Source organism: Lynx rufus, unplaced genomic scaffold (genome assembly GCF_022079265.1).
Source record: "Lynx rufus isolate CCGP_SWC_20201006 ecotype Redwood Valley unplaced genomic scaffold, mLynRuf1.p SCAF_1, whole genome shotgun sequence".
NCBI classification, from domain to species: Eukaryota; Metazoa; Chordata; class Mammalia; order Carnivora; family Felidae; genus Lynx; species Lynx rufus.
The window spans coordinates 187,865,946-187,881,446 of record NW_025814823.1 but is presented as its reverse complement, the minus strand read 5'-3'; the positions used below and the strand labels follow the sequence as shown (position 1 = coordinate 187,881,446).

At 44.8% G+C, this 15,501-nt stretch overlaps 1 long non-coding RNA gene across 1 annotated transcript; it reads left to right on the top strand.

Annotated features, from left to right (window-relative positions):
- The first annotated feature begins 2,033 nt into the window (after positions 1–2,033).
- On the top strand, positions 2,034–15,299 carry LOC124520537 (uncharacterized). Its single transcript, XR_006964337.1, has 2 exons — positions 2,034–2,209; positions 13,860–15,299. It is a non-coding gene; the product is annotated as an uncharacterized LOC124520537 (long non-coding RNA).
- Positions 15,300–15,501: the final 202 nt, after the last annotated feature.

Sequence of the window (15,501 nt, the reverse complement as noted above, 5' to 3'; positions counted from 1 at the left end):
AAAAAAAATAAAAAATAAAAAGAGAACAGTATACATTGAGGCCACTCTGACTTATTCCTCTGCCCATGTCTTTGGTAAGTAGGAGTGAAGCCTTATACACGACCAATTTCACCCTCTGGTGCACAGCCATACTTTAAAATATGTTAAAATTACATTGTTGGTAGCTTTTAAGAAACCATAATGTATTTTTGTTCTGGGTCCTGTGATGCTACTAAAGACTGGTCAGATTCCATTTGTCTCTGGGCAACAAATGTCTTTCTTTGTTTTAAAAATGAAATTAATTGGGAATGCAAGCTGGTGCAGCCACTCTGGAAAACAGTATGGAGGTTCCTCAAAAAACTAAAAATAGAACTACCGTACGACCCAGCAATTGCACTACTAGGCATTTATCCAAGGGATACAGGTGTGCTGTTTTGAAGGGACACATGCACCCCCATGTTTATAGCAGCACTATCAACAATAGCCAACGTATGGAAAGAGCCCAAATGTCCATCGATGGATGAATGGATAAAGAAGATGTGATACACACACACACACACACACACACACACACACACACACACACACACTGGAGTATTACTTGGCAATCAAAAAGAATGAAATCTTGCCATTTGCAACTACATGGATGGAACTGGAGGGTATTATGCTAAGTGAAATTAGTCAGAGAAAGACAAAAGTCATATGACTTCACTCATCTGAGGACTTTAAGAGACAAAACAGATTAACATAAGGGAAGGGAAGCAAAAATAATATAAAAACAGGGAGGGGGACAAAACAGAAGAGACTCATAAATATGGAGAACAAACTGAGGGTTACTGGAGGGGTTGTGGGAGGGGTGATGGGCTAAATGGGTAAGGGCCACTAAGGAATCTACTCCTGAAATCATTGTTTCACTATATGCTAACTAATTTGGATGTAAATTAAAAAAAAATAAAGTTAAAATAAAAAAATAAAAATGAAATTCTTAGGGCACCCAGGTGGCTCAGTTGGTTAAGCATCTGACTCTTGATTTTGGCTCAGGTCATGCATGATCCCAGGGTTGTGGAATCGAACCCTGCATTGGGCTCTGTGCTGACAACGTGGGGCTTGCTTGGGATTCCCTCTCCCTCTGCCCCTCCTCCACTTGTGTGTATGCTCTCTCTCAAAATAAATAAACAAACTTAAAAAAAATAAAAACAATTAATTTTCTTATTAAATAAATAGTATGAGTTTACTGCAAAGAATTTTGAAAAGGCAAGAAAACCATAAAAGAAGAAATTAAAATCATATAAAAATTTGTGTTATACAAATTATTATGTATTCTTTTTTACTGGGAAAGTATAGAAAATCATAAAGGAGAAAAAAGTTATCCATAGATATCCAGAGATTTTCATTTCGGGTTATTTTTTTTCATTTTCACTCTTTTTAAAAATACAATTGGGATCATCCATTAAATGTAATTTGTATGTCTGTGTGTTCTGTTTTTTGTTATTTAAAATTTTATCACAAGCATTTCCCCATGTCCTTCTATGGTCTTTACTGTGCATTTTAAATGGCTGCATATGTAGTTCATGGAATGAATGTTCTTTTCTTTACATGATCATTTCTGTATTATTGGACATTTAGGCCCTGTATCTCCTGGACCCCAAATCTCCTGCATGCATTCATTTATCATCTATCTATCTATCTATCTATTTATCTATCTATCTATCATCTATTTATTTATGCCATGTATCTGTATCTATTTCCTTTTAGCTTTTTGCTTACATTGATTCAGGCATTATTTGCAATGGCCTTAGGAGTGTAAACTTTTGCCCCTTTTATCAGAAAAGCACATTTTCTTCCCAGAATCCCACTCATGATTCACTGTGTTTTATGTGACCACTGCCAAATATATGAGGATGGAAACTTAAAAAAATTTTTTTTAAATGTTTTATTTATTTTTGAGACAGAGAGCATGAGCAGGGGAGAGGCAGAGAGAGAAGGAAACACAGAATCTGAAGTAGGCTCCAGGCTCTGAGCTGTCAGCACAGAGCCCGACGAGGGGCTTGAACTCACAAACAGCGAGATCATGACCTGAGCTGAAGTCGGACGCCTAACCAACTGAGCCACCCAGGCGTCCCAATGCTGGAAACTTCTTCAACCTGTGGAGTGGAAGACCAGGAGAGGGATTTGGTAATGACTGTTGGGTCAGCCAGCCAACAGTAGTCACCACAAGCTACTTGCCAAGGTCAAGTGTTTGTCTTACTTGACCCAATGAGCCTATTTCACACCCATCATCTAGGGATTGCTGTTTCTCACATCTCTGGCCCAGACTAGAAGTGGCCCAGAGCCTGCCAAACCCAATCTCTCACTGGATATAGCACCATCTAACACATGCTAACATTTTTCATCAATATTAGTGTCATTGCAAAGTGCCGTTAAAATAGAAGTGGTTTCATACATTATTTATCTGCAGTGTGTCCACCGAGTCATTCTTTTGCTGGAGAGCTGTCTCCTTGGCATTTCTAAACTGGGTAACAAATCTGCAGCTCACTGGGTCTGTATCCTCAGGCTGTGGTAGAGGGAGAGGAGGATCCGTGAGCTGTTTGTGCTGAAAAAATTGCTGCATATCCTCACAGCCCTGGGCACAATGATTAAGTGTGTGGTTGCAGGTGAGCTCTGTGTCCACTGCATATTCTGCAGATAATGGCTACACTCCACTTGATGAGAATATGGCCTGGTCTAATTATTAGGGGCCCCCAAAGTGTCCATTATTTATTTGTACCTTTCTATTGTGGTTAGTTCTAGAGCAGAAGCCTAAAGTAGCAACTCACAGGAGTGCTGTGTGCAGGGCCAGGCCTGGGGTGATGATACGCCTAGGGTACAAAAGTCAAGGAGGGGCGCACTCCCTCACAGTCTCGCAGCACTTGCCTGGCCCTGGTTTGGTTTCACCCTCACTAGTTGCTAGTGTTCAAAAATTGGAAAAATTATTCCACAAAGGTTTTTTGATCATTTCTATGCTCTGGGTGCTATTCTAGTCACTAGGATATAGTAATGAATAAAATAGTCATTACTGTCCTTATGGTACTGATACAGTAGTAAAGGAGAGATTTGATATAGAAATCTAGGTTTCTGGGGCACCTGGGTGGCTCAGTCGGTTAAGTGATTGACTCTTGATTTTTGGCTCAGGTTATTACCTTGCAGTTGTGAGACTGAGGCCCATGTTGGGCTCTGTGCTGAGTGTGGAGCCTGCTTGAGATTCTCTCTCCTTCTCTCTCTGCACTGCCCCCTCTCCCCCAAGAAAATAAATAAACATTAAAAAAAATCTAAAAAGAAAAAGAAATCTAGGTTTCTGGCTTCTTGAAGTATCAGAAGAACTGGCAACTCTGGGTTGGCTTTTCTTCATGACAACCATCACTAGAATCTGGGGAACTGGCAGCTCCCATGAGGATGTGGTGTGAGCTCTGTACTTTGTCCCACTCTCCACCACTCCCTATTGTCCTTTGATTCTCATAGGGTCCCCATGGAGAGCATACCACTATTATTATTACTACTACCATATTGCAGATGAAGAAACTGAGGCTCAGAGAGGTAAAGGGACTGGTCTGAGGTTTTCTAGCTATAGAAGGTGGATTGGGGGTTTGAACCCACTTCTATGAGACTTCAGGGGCTGAGGTGTTTGCCCCTGTGCAGAACAGTGATTCGGGAGGCAGGAACATAGAAATATCACCAAGCAAAACATTCAGCCCATATAAGATCAAATTAGAGAGGTGTGTTAGCAGGAAACAGATGGTACCCTCAAATTAGGATAACTCAAGCAGAATTTCATAAAAAAGCTATTTACAAAGGTGTGGGCAGGGTGTAGAGAAACCACAAGGCATAGCAAAGAGCCCCAGATTAGCAATAGTGGGGCTCCATTACCCCTGCTATGGCAGATGAGGGGGTGGGTTACTGGGATTGGGGAAATAGGACTATTCACTGAGAACTCCTGATGAAGCCAGAGCTTGGGGATCCCAAAGGGAGGAAACTTGGAGAATAAACACCCCAACTCACCAAGTGCTCTCTGCTTCTTCCCGTTGATCTCCTGCCAGTCCCAGACCCAGCTGGAAGTCAGAGGGCAAGGAACCCATTGATACACTCTTGCAGGTCAGCCTCTGAGGGCACAAAGCAGGATGGGGAATAGAGGAGAGTGGATGGGGAGGAGCAAAGGAAGGCATCTAGCACAAGGGGCAACTCAAAGCCAAGGGCATTTTAGGGGACAGATAGTGATGATGGGGGTAGGGGAAGACGTTAAGATAACTGAATTCAAGGTCCAGCTCTGATGGGGCTGGGGAAACAGCTCCTCTTCCTCACTCTCTCTCCCTGGCAGCCACGCTCAGCAACCTCCTGTACCAGAAAAATCAATCCCATATCAGAGATTCCTCAAGTTTATGATGTGGGGCTTGGGACTTTTGGTGACTTCCCAAATGGACAAAAGGCTGAACCATGCAGGGTGGTACCTTCTAGTTTTTCAGAGGAAAAGAGCTCTTCAGGTTCAGAGCTCATTGAACCCTACCTGTAGAAAGCTGTACCATAAAACATCTAAGACAGGTCTGTTTGTTTTTAAATTTCTCCCCTAAAATCTATTCAGCTTAGTTCTTCTTATCAAAAACTGCATATCCTGTTAAACTGAGCCATATATTACAACCCCAAAAAGTCACTTGCTTGCCTGCTTTTAGAATTCTCAGTTTCTGAAACTAACTGGACCATGGCTTTGGATCTTCAGTAGAGGCTTTGTCAATAGTCCTTTCAGCATAAGTAATGGTAACAAAATCAGGAGCGCTTTAGGGGACACTTTGGTATTCAAATAGTTTATAAAGCTAGCATACCTGGCTCCGAAGCAATGTGCTTGTGAGAATGCATGGGGGTAGGGGTGGGTCGGGAGGGATGAGGAATTGCTGGGTGAGAACACTCATAAGAGGAGCATGGTATCATTACAGATTTAGGGAATAGTTGTAACAGACTTCCCCCCCTTTTTCCCTGTTAACAGAACCCCAGTATGGTTCAGAGAGTAGGCAAGTGACATGCCTCAAAGAGGGCTGGCCTCTCTAGTCCCAGGGAGCAAATCATTTGTCCGGTTTCAAGCTTGATGACCTCATCCCATTTGTCAGTGGTTGGATTAGCAGGGGGCAGGGGATGCAATTCTGACTAGCAGGATGTGAGAAGTCTGCTGTGGATATTTCTAGATAGGTTCTTCTTGCTGCTAATAAGTAGTTGTCTCTTCTGTCACTGGATATTACCATAATTGTTTGGGACGCCTACTGCTGTGGCAGCCAGTTAATGATTAAAGGGAGCCAGGTGGTATGCTGGAGATTCAGGGTGCAAAGATGCTTTAGGACATCACAATTCAGTCAACCACTGAGGTAACCAACCCAGGTGCTCTCCTACCTCATAGTTTCATGTGTGAGACAGTGCGTTTCTTGTATTGTTGCCACAGGTCCAGGAGGCTCAGATCTTTGTGTATCCCACAGACAGATGCATGATCTTCAGGACTTGAAGGGCAAAAGAAACTGCTGATTTTCACAAATTGTCTTCCTAAATTCTTTTTTTGACTCCAAAAGTAACACACAAATGTAAAAATTCAATCAAAATGGAAATATTACGAGTAGAAACTGGAAGTCTCCTATAATTCTTCACTTCTCACCTGCACATGTGAATGTAATGTTAAAAAAAACAGGATCAGAATAGACATGCTTAATATCTTGGATATGTTTTGTATGAATACATGTAGATCTACCTGGTTCTTTTTAAAAATTTTTTGATGTTTTAATTTATTTTTGAGAGAGAGACAGACAGAGCATGAGCAGGGGAGGAGCAGAGAGAAAGAGGGAGACACAGAATCTGATGCAGACTCCAGGCTCTTTGCTGACAGCTCAGAGCCAGCACAGAGCCCGAAACAGGGCTTGAACTTGTGAACCACAAGATTATGACCTGAGCCGAAGTCAGACGCTTCACTGACTAAGCCACCCAGGCCTCCCTACCTCGTTCTTTGTAATAACTGTGTAATATTCATACCTTGAAGGACCTAATACAGGTGGGCTTTTATAAAACATGACCCATTGGTAACTATATTCCTGAACCCCCAGTCTCTGCCTTCAGTCATTGACAGCAAGTTTTTCTGTCACTCAGAGAGGCACACCAAGGGAGAAGGAGAAGCTGTGTGGAGCAGTGGAAGGGACGCAGGGTTTGGGCCAGGTGGACTGGGGTTGGGATTCAGCCCTATGGCACAGCAGCTGTGTGATCTCAGAAAGTGATTAAATGCTTTATGCCTCAGTTGTCTAATCCCTAAAAAAAAAAAAAAAAGAAAAAAAAGTAATAAAACCTACCTCTTGAAATTGTTGTAAGGGTTAGAAATAATGTGTGAAAGCATCTATCACCCAGAATGGTTGCTCAATGAACAGTAGCTATTGTTCTAATAAAGGAGCCTCCTCCATGAAATAGTTGAACTGTTTCTGGTTATCTTCACTGTGGACACAACGGACAAATACCCATAGGTACTTGGGGGTCTAAAATAATTTTCTGAAATTATTGAGTGGTTGGCCCCCAAACGGTGAAAAGTAGGTCCATGGAAACAAATAAACGAAACTTTCCATTGTGTCAGTCATGTGAGGAAGATAGTGTAAACATTTAACCTCTATTTCTTGGGTAGAGGCTTGCAGACACAGTATGAACAATTTTTCAAACAGGCTGGAAAAAGGATATCATGTGTAGTAAGATCTCAGTAAGCTGGAGTGACAGGCTAAATTAAACAAGGTGAGTTTTATTAGGGAAAAATGTAAAATTTAACTGTTTAGTTTCTTTCTTTTAAGATTTTTTTTCTTCACGTTTGTTTATTTTTGAGAGAGAGAGAGAGAGAGACAGAATGTGAGCCAGCAAAGGGTAGAGAGAGATGGAGACAGAATCTGAAGCAGGCTCCAGTCTCTGAGCTGTCAGCACAGAGTCCAATGCGAGGCTCGAACTCACAAATGGTGAGATCATGACCTAAGCCGAAGTCCAATGCTTAACCAACTGAACCACTTTGGCACCCCTCTTTCTTTATTTTTTTTGGTATAGTATGGTATGTGTTTTAATAGCAGGTATGAAAAGGCTTAGGGGTTTTATGTGGCTGAATTTCAATGTGAAGTTATGGTGTAATCCAGCCATATAAATTAGCAACTGTAATTTTACCCTTATAAAGAGAAGCAGGAAATTCAAAATGAGGAAGGTGATGCCTCAACTTACTTTGTCCTCATCTGATCAGATGGCCTAACACTAAAATGGTGAACAACTGGCATGTAGGCTGAGGCTTTTTTTGTGCGCTCATAGCAAATAAAACTCATTAATCATATTTCATCGACTTCAGATGTAACTCCTGAGTCCTTCTCAACACAGTCTGTAAATCAGCCAATATTTTTTGAATGCAGTTGGTATGTAGGATGAAACTTATTGGCTAGCCAATTTTTTTTGAATGCAGTTGGTATGTAAGATGAAACATATTGGTAGCCAATAGCCCACAGGCCATTCCTAGGATCTTCTCGGGGGCAGCCCATACTTCCATCATATGGTCCAACCTTTTACCAACCACAACAGATTGGATGTGGACCCAAGGGCTGGCAATCTATAGACTGTTTGAAGAGCTTTATCCAAACTGGGACAACTTCATTCAATCTGATTGTCTCTTTTGGGAATTTGAACTGGGGCGGGGGGGGGGGGGAGAGCAAATCAGGCAGCTGGTGGCAGACCCAGCAACTGAAATGTTCACAGAGAGATGCCATTATAAAGGCCAAGAGGGGGCATACAGAATGTAAGAAAACAGAAGCAAGAATGAGGAAGCAGAAGCTTTGAGGCAGGGACAATCTACAAGGGGAGAGGCGATAAGGAATGTGTGGCAGCAGCAGAGACAGTGGAAGAAGAGGCAGAGAGCTAGACAACATGAGGAGACAGATTTTAGGGCAACAGAAAGGAGACTTTGCAAGCAGGTCAGCGTGGGTTGAGAATGGTTTGGGCCCGGTGAACGGTGTGCTTCTTGTCCCTCCTGGTGTTCAAGGAGGGGCTGTATGACTGTCAGTTGGTAGATATTGCAGTGGGTTGTGAAGTCCATGGGAGAGAGAAGAGGACATTGAAAGGGGAAGTGTGAATTAGGAAGGCTCTGTAAATCAGGAACAGCCATTGAGCCCTGGCATCCTATGTCCCTCATTGCCATGGTGACAGAGGGTGGGGCCGTAACAAGTTACTTGTGTGTATAGGAGCCTCATGTGGGGCTTCTTGCCATTAGAGACACATCTGCCATCATGGTGTCTGCCATGAAATAGATCCTAACATCCAGGACCAGGATCCCACTTGGCTTATATCCCTATCTCTATATTCTAGTGACTCATTAAACTGTCTTCAGCAAAGGCAGAGACTCCGATATTGGGGAAAACAGGTGGAGCTTATCTGCTCACTCACCCAAACCTCTTGGGACAAGAAGCTGCATCTAGAATAATGAATATTAATCAACAGTGTTGGTTCTGAAAGCAGGATATGTAATTGCATGCCTTTGAGCAAGTTATTTCTCTGTGCCTTGCTTTTCTTGTCTTTTAAAATGAGATTTATAGTAAATGTTATAGGCTTGTTTTATGATTGAGATAATAGCACTGTGCTATGATAAGCAATCAATATATTTAGCTATTATCATTGCTATTATTGTTGTGTCTCATCGAACTCCTGAAGTGTCTGTGACAGGAGTAGAGTAGGGTTCTCCAACCCCATTTTGCAGCCCCAGGAGCTGAGGCAAACAGTGGTTAAGACCCAGGCTGGCAGCACACTGCTTCAGTATTAGTGGCAGAATAGAACTGAGACTTGGTTTTCCTGACCTTGAGTGGCCTCTTTATAGAAAGAGGAACAGAATTTATTTTTTGAAAAGGCATATATGCATGTGAGAAAATGTTTTCAAAAAGGTGTGTAGTGGAAAATACATCCCCTTCCTTCCCATGGCTCTAACCTCAGGTCTCCTGATGCCTTTCTGCTGATGGATTCCAGGCTTCCTTCAGGAGCTTTCATGCCTGTACAAGCCTAGCGTGTATAGATTACTGGGTGCTATTTCTAAGACTGCATGCTGCTCTGCCCCTGTTCCAGGCGTGTGTGTGTGTGTGTGTGTGTGCACATGCAGGACAGGCAGGGCTGACTTTATGAGGGCAGAAGTGGTGGTTTGGGACCTAAGCTTGCCCTTGAAAAGAGAGGCCAGTAGGTCATGGGCCACCAGTGATGGACCAAGGCCAGTGTTGGATGGCTGCGTCTGCCACCTTGGGGCTGCGGGCCTTTGAGTTCTTGATGTTGTTCAGGAAGGCACAGGAGTATGAGCTGCTGGTATGAATGCAGGGCCACTTCCCTTCGCTCTGAGTCTGACTTTTATTCTCTTTCTTAAGGTGCTGCCATTCCCCTCCTCATTCCAATCTGCCTGGGGAACGCTGATGGGGGAATCCTAGGCCCCAAGCTGCTGTATTATCAGGCCTGGGGCACAGGATGGGTGTGGGGATGCAGGTCACGAAGGTGTAGGTCTCAGGCCCAAGGGCCCCATCTGCTTGGCTCTACCCCTTTCTCCTGGTGCCTCTGCTCACTCAGCTTCTGTGGGAAATGACAGACTCATTCAGCTTCAATAATCTTGCCCTTTCCCAGCTTCGAGGAACATTTCTTTGTGTGTTTATTATTATTATTACTACTACCACCATTTAACTTCTAGAAGCCATTCTCTGACATATACAGAATGGCCTTGACTGTAACATATATGGAATAGCCATTTTGTTTGGGAGACGAGCGATGGGCCAGCTGAGAATGCAAGTTCTTCCTGGGGTCTGTGGGGGCAAGCAGAGAGAGGCCACTGAAACTAGACCATCCCTGTCAGGGCCAGTTCCCATGGTGTTTAGGCGGCAGAGCAGAGTTCCTGCTTCCTGGTTGCTGGTTCTCTCCAGCTGTACTGTCTGGTTTCCTCTTTCCTTGGCCTGGACTTTAGAAGGATTCTGGGGGAAGGCCTTGCTGTGCCGCTTCTCTGAGCTTCCCTCAGCAAGGCCCGGCCTCTCTGATGCCTGCCACTATGTAAAAACATTCCTGGGCACCAGGTGGCTCAGTTGGTTAAGTGTCAGACTTGGACTGAGGTCATAATCTCACAGTCTGTGCGTTTGAGCCCCGCATCGGGCTCTGCACTAACAGCACGGAGCCTGCTTCAGATCCTCTGTTCTCCTTCTCTTTATGCCTCTCTGCTGTTTGTGCTTTCTCTCTCTCTCAAAAATAAATAAACATTAAAAAACAAACAAACAAACAAACAAACCATTCCTGCCAGTCAGCTCCTCCCTGGCCTATGCTGGCCTGAGTATGTCCAGTCACAGGGAACTCACATTTCCTGAATTTCTTCATTTCATTCTTAGATGGTTCTAGAGAGAAGAGCAGAACTGGAATTTGTGGCCAGGGCTCTTTGAATTGACAGCTACTGGACTTTTACCCTCAAATTCCTCTTTCACTTAAAAACCCTATAAGGTTCTCACTTTCAAGGTCTCTAGGTTTTCAAACGTTTCTCTTAGGGTCAAATTTCCAGTGGCCCTTCGAAAACGTGGGTGGGTTGGGCCCATTGCTCCCGGGAAGGAGTGTAAGTGTAGAGAAATCCGTTTGTCACAAGAGTGAATCAGGGAGGGACTGGACAAAGTGATTTTCGGGGTTCTGTCCTTATGCATTTGGGCTCCACATTCTCTCATTCTATGAAGAAGCCAGAGTCTGTGATTTTGGGGCCTTATTCCTAGTGCAAAGGAGAACAAGTTGAAGAAGTTAGCATCCTGGGATGAGCCCAGCAGCTTTCTTCCTTTGCTCACTTTGACTCTCTCCTTCCCCCAACGTTTCCTGCCTGGGGCGGGTACAGCCAGCAGCCCGGGCTCCTGAGCCCTGTTATTTAAAATTCAGCCATCACCATGGCAACGTGCATCCTGCTCCATTTCAACCAGAGATACAAAGAAGCAGTGAAAGGGAAAGTTTAATAAGATTTAAAAAAAATTTTTTTTATGAATCTCACTGACAGTGTCCATCTTTTTGGGAAATAGAAATGTTCCATTTTAGCAGCGTTATCAAAACACCATTCATTTTATGCCCCTCAGCTTCTAGAGGGTCAGCGTCACTGCTTGCTTTCTAGGGCTGCTCATATCACCCTCCTCTCCCTTCAGAGGCGGTGAGGCTCTTATTTGGCATGTAGGCTTTTTGAAAGGGTTTGGAGTTGGGCTAACTCTAAAGCATGCCTGTGGCTTTGTTCTCCCTTTCACTTCCCTGCCATCAAATCAGTCACATCAGGGTATTCAAAGTTGCAAAAGTCCTTCAAGATCACTCACTCTGCAGTGCCATTTTTGTGTTTGCTTGTCTAGCAACTGTTCCCCCACGTTCTGAGGGTGTTCCCCTGATCACCTTCCAGGGACTGAGCCTCTGATTGTATCAATCCATGTGGTTCAGGTGGAGCCCAGAATTTCCCCTGACTACAGTGACACAGATGAGCATGTGGCCCAAAGGCACTAGTGGGGGCAGTCCTGGGACTTTTGTCCAGTACTCTTGAGAGAAAGCCCCTCTATTTTCCTGCTGAGGGGATGAAAGCCTGGAGCTGCTGGAGACCCCCATCTATAAGGAACCTTCCAGTGAGGGGAGAAACACAGAGGGAAGCAGAGCTGAAGGATGGAGAAGAGAAACCGGGCTTAGATGAACTTGCTCAATATCCTGGATTGAGTCAGCCCCGAATCAATGGCTTTTCAGTTTCATGAGCAATACATATCCCCCTTTCACCCCTCCCTTAAGGCAGTTTAAGTTGGGTTTTTGGACACCTGAAAACCAGTGACTTTGATGTTGCATACCCCAAGATCCTTATTTTACAAACGGGGCAATGGAAAGCCACTGTAGGAAGCACCATCCAAGGTCACACAGAGAGGCAGCCCTGAAGGTCAGTTCTCAGGCAGATTTTCACACAGAGAGGCAGCCCTGAAGGTCAGTTCTCAGGCAGATTTTCTGACTACAGCAGGGATGCTTTTTTTTTTTTTAATTTTTTTTAACGTTTATTTATTTTTGAGACAGAGAGAGACAGAGCATGAACAGGGGAGGGTCAGAGAGAGAGGGAGACACAGAATCTGAAACAGGCTCCAGGCTCTGAGCTGTCAGCACAGAGCCCGACGCGGGGCTCGAACTCACGGATCTCGAGATGGTGACCTGAGCCGAAGTCGGCCGCTTAACCGACTGAGCCACCCAGGCGCCCCCAGCAGGGATGCTTTAAAGCTGAGCTTGTGGAGCCTGATCGTCAAAAAGTGTAATTATGGTAAAGACACCTGCCCAGCTACCTGCCCCCAAGGGTGTTGGTGAGCATTTGGGGTGATTTGGGAGGACTTCACCCTCAGAAGATCTTTGTGTCTTTCATAGACGAGGAAGGTCCTGAGACAGGCAAGAAGGACACTAATCACAAAGTCTAGGTGGCACAGCCCTGTGGCCCGAAATGAGGTCTCCTTTTTCTATTGAGATGAGAACTGTTATTATTATTATTTTTTTATCCTGTAAGCATATAATTCAGTCCTTCAACTATCACTTGTGATTTTACTAATTCCATTGAAAAGTACTGATTGAAGGTCTCTTATGTACTAATTGCTGTTTTAAGGACATAGATTCAGTAGTCAATAAAGTAGCCTCAGTGCCGCAGGGAACTGACACTTCAGTGGGGGCATGAAAGTAATCAAAGAAACACAGAATCAGGACCACGAAGGGAAAGCACTCAGTGCCATGAGAGCTTATGATGAGGCTGCATCTCTGCTGAAGGAGGGACGCTCTGAACTGAGACACGCAGGAGCAGGAGTCAGCTAAGCAAAGAGTGGGGACCAGGGGTTTGAACATGCAGCACAGCCTGGGAGGAGTTGGCGGGCAGGGCTTTGAATTCATTCATGCTAGTGATTACTGGATGTGGTGGGGGGGCACCATATGGCAATGTCCCGCTCTTCTGCTATTTTGGGTCCTCTGTTCCTGCTTCCGTGGGATTCTCAGAGCCTCCGAGTCTCACGAGTCCCTGAGTCAGTTATATAATCTGTTTTCAACCCAGGAGGTTCCTTAGTGCTTTGGCCTCACCTGTCTGCAGGTTCAAATCTGATGCAGGCTAATGTCTAGTTCGTCGCGTTTTTGTGTGTGAGGTTAAAAAATGTCCCCATAACCAGGCCTGCCTCTTAGAGAAGGATGCGGGCTGCCTCTATCTCTTCTCATCCAATTTCCTTTCCTATCCTTGGTCCGGTGAATGTGACTGCAGCAAAGCTTGCTGCCACTAGGGGGCAGGAGCGCCACGGCAAACGACTAAGGCCCTGGAAGAAGGCAGCTGAAGCCGGCAGGTAACACCCGCAGTCCGACCGGGTTTGCGATGCTGTCGGACGGGTCAAGTTCCCAAGCCCAAGCTCTTCCTGTCTCGGTTCACATACACGAAGCGTACCTACAATGGCAGTTCCATTCGCTACAGATGCTAGTGCCAGAAGAGAAATTTTTAAAGGGGACTTTTGGTGAGGAAGGTTCCTATTGTCTGTAAAACAAAAGGGTCTTGGATTAAAATTTAATCTTTAAGAGTCCTTTGAAAGATGCATCGGAACCAGAGGACTCCATTCCTGGTTCCCAGTGTGTTGTGTGACCTTGCTTAAGAGACCTAACCCCTCTGGACCTAAATCGCTCTTTCGTTAAAACATGCAAAGATGTGAAAAGACCCTTTGGATTCAAAGAAGCCAAGGGGTTAAGATGAGCCTGGAGAACTGCTCCCTTCCACCTCCCCCCTTAGATGCCCATTTGTGTAATTTCTAATTCTGGGGGCTCTTTCATATGACGGAGTTTTGTTTTCTGACTCATACCTCCTTTCATTTTAGCAGATGAATATACTTTAACACAAAGGAATGAAGAGCTACGGGTGGAGTTTTGGCAAGTGGAGAGAGAGAAATCCTTGGCTCTTTCAAATCACACCATGACAGAATCCGCTTTGCCTTTAATGGGGATGAGGCATTGGATCTGCTGTGGGGACTGGCTGAATATCTGTGAGAAGCAGGTCTCTCCCTGAAACTTGCATTAAACCCTCGGTTATCCTGGAATCCAGAGCCTTATTGGACTAGCTCAGAAGGCCGCTGGCTTGAGAACAGCATGGAAACAGGACCGCTCTGGGAGTGACGCCTCATCTATAAGGCCCTTTCTGCTTTGTCATTGTAGAATTACAAGATTTCTGCCCAGACAAGACCATCTCTAGGAGACTGGGTCTCACCAAGAGACTGGAGCAGCTTTGGCCTAAAGCCACAGTCTTTGTTCTAAGAAGGGCCCCACCAGACTGGGTCCCTAAGGACCCACGCTCCTGTTTACGCTTCCTGTGCTGCCTCAGGCTGGGGAAACATGGTGGATTGGGCTCTCCTTCCAAGTATCCTGCTACCAAACATCACAGAGACAAAACAAACAAACAAACCAAATCAAAACATGTGACAACAAAAACTGTATATAAAAACCTACTGTCTCTGGCAGCATCAGTTTCTGGCATTCACATTTCCAGACACCTTAGTCCCAAAATACAGAGTGGGAGGGGTCGGCAGGGGTGAGGTGAGGCTGGGCTTGCATTCTTCTTCCTTTTTGGGGAGCCTCCTCCCACCTCCGGTGATCACTGTCTCCCATCCCACTGCTGCCTTGTTGGCAATAAATGGCCACTTCACAAGGCTGTGCCATTCTCACTTAGCAAGATATTATCAATACTTTCAATTTCAGTTAATACAGATGAGCACTGTCATTTTTCTCTCTAACGATTATCTTAGTTTTGAGATATATTTGTGTGTGAGTGTGTGAGTGTGTACTCTTTAATCTCTTGAGATACATTTTAATGGAGGTTCATGTTTTGTTTTGGGTGGCATCAACACTGCCATTTTTAATGATGACAGAATATTCTGTTATGACTGCCCCAGGGTGTTAACAAGCCCAAAGTTCCCCACTCACCCCACCCATTGCACACTCCATAGGTTACCTCTCTTTACCTTATCATGGATGGAGTCACAGCATCATCCTCTCTAGCCTGTTCATTTTACAGACAGAGAAATAGCATCTAACCGATGGTAGACTGGATAGACTCAAAGGGAAGGTGAAGAGTCTTCAGTGCCTTTGTACTGGGCAGTTTACAGACTATTAAAAATGTCCCCTTACACATTTTCACGTTCACTTCTAACCAGTGAGTCTCTACTGTCCCCAGCTGGACAGCGTATTGTTCTGACCTTCTTTCCTGTGCCCTAAAGTGGCATTTTAAGCCCTCCTTACCCTCTCCCAGGCCTGTCCCACCTCTGCAACCCCCTCCCCCCAGAATTGAATTTCCCAAGGGTGACTGCCACACAGGGCCTGCAATCCAGTCACAAGATGGCTAAATATAAACTGTGCAAACTGCAAATAAGCCTCTATGATCATCTGCTCTTTTGTTCAACTTATTACTCTCCCAAATCAGGCTGGAGAGGTGGCATGAGCATTGTCCGTGCTGGGCAGGACCTGGGT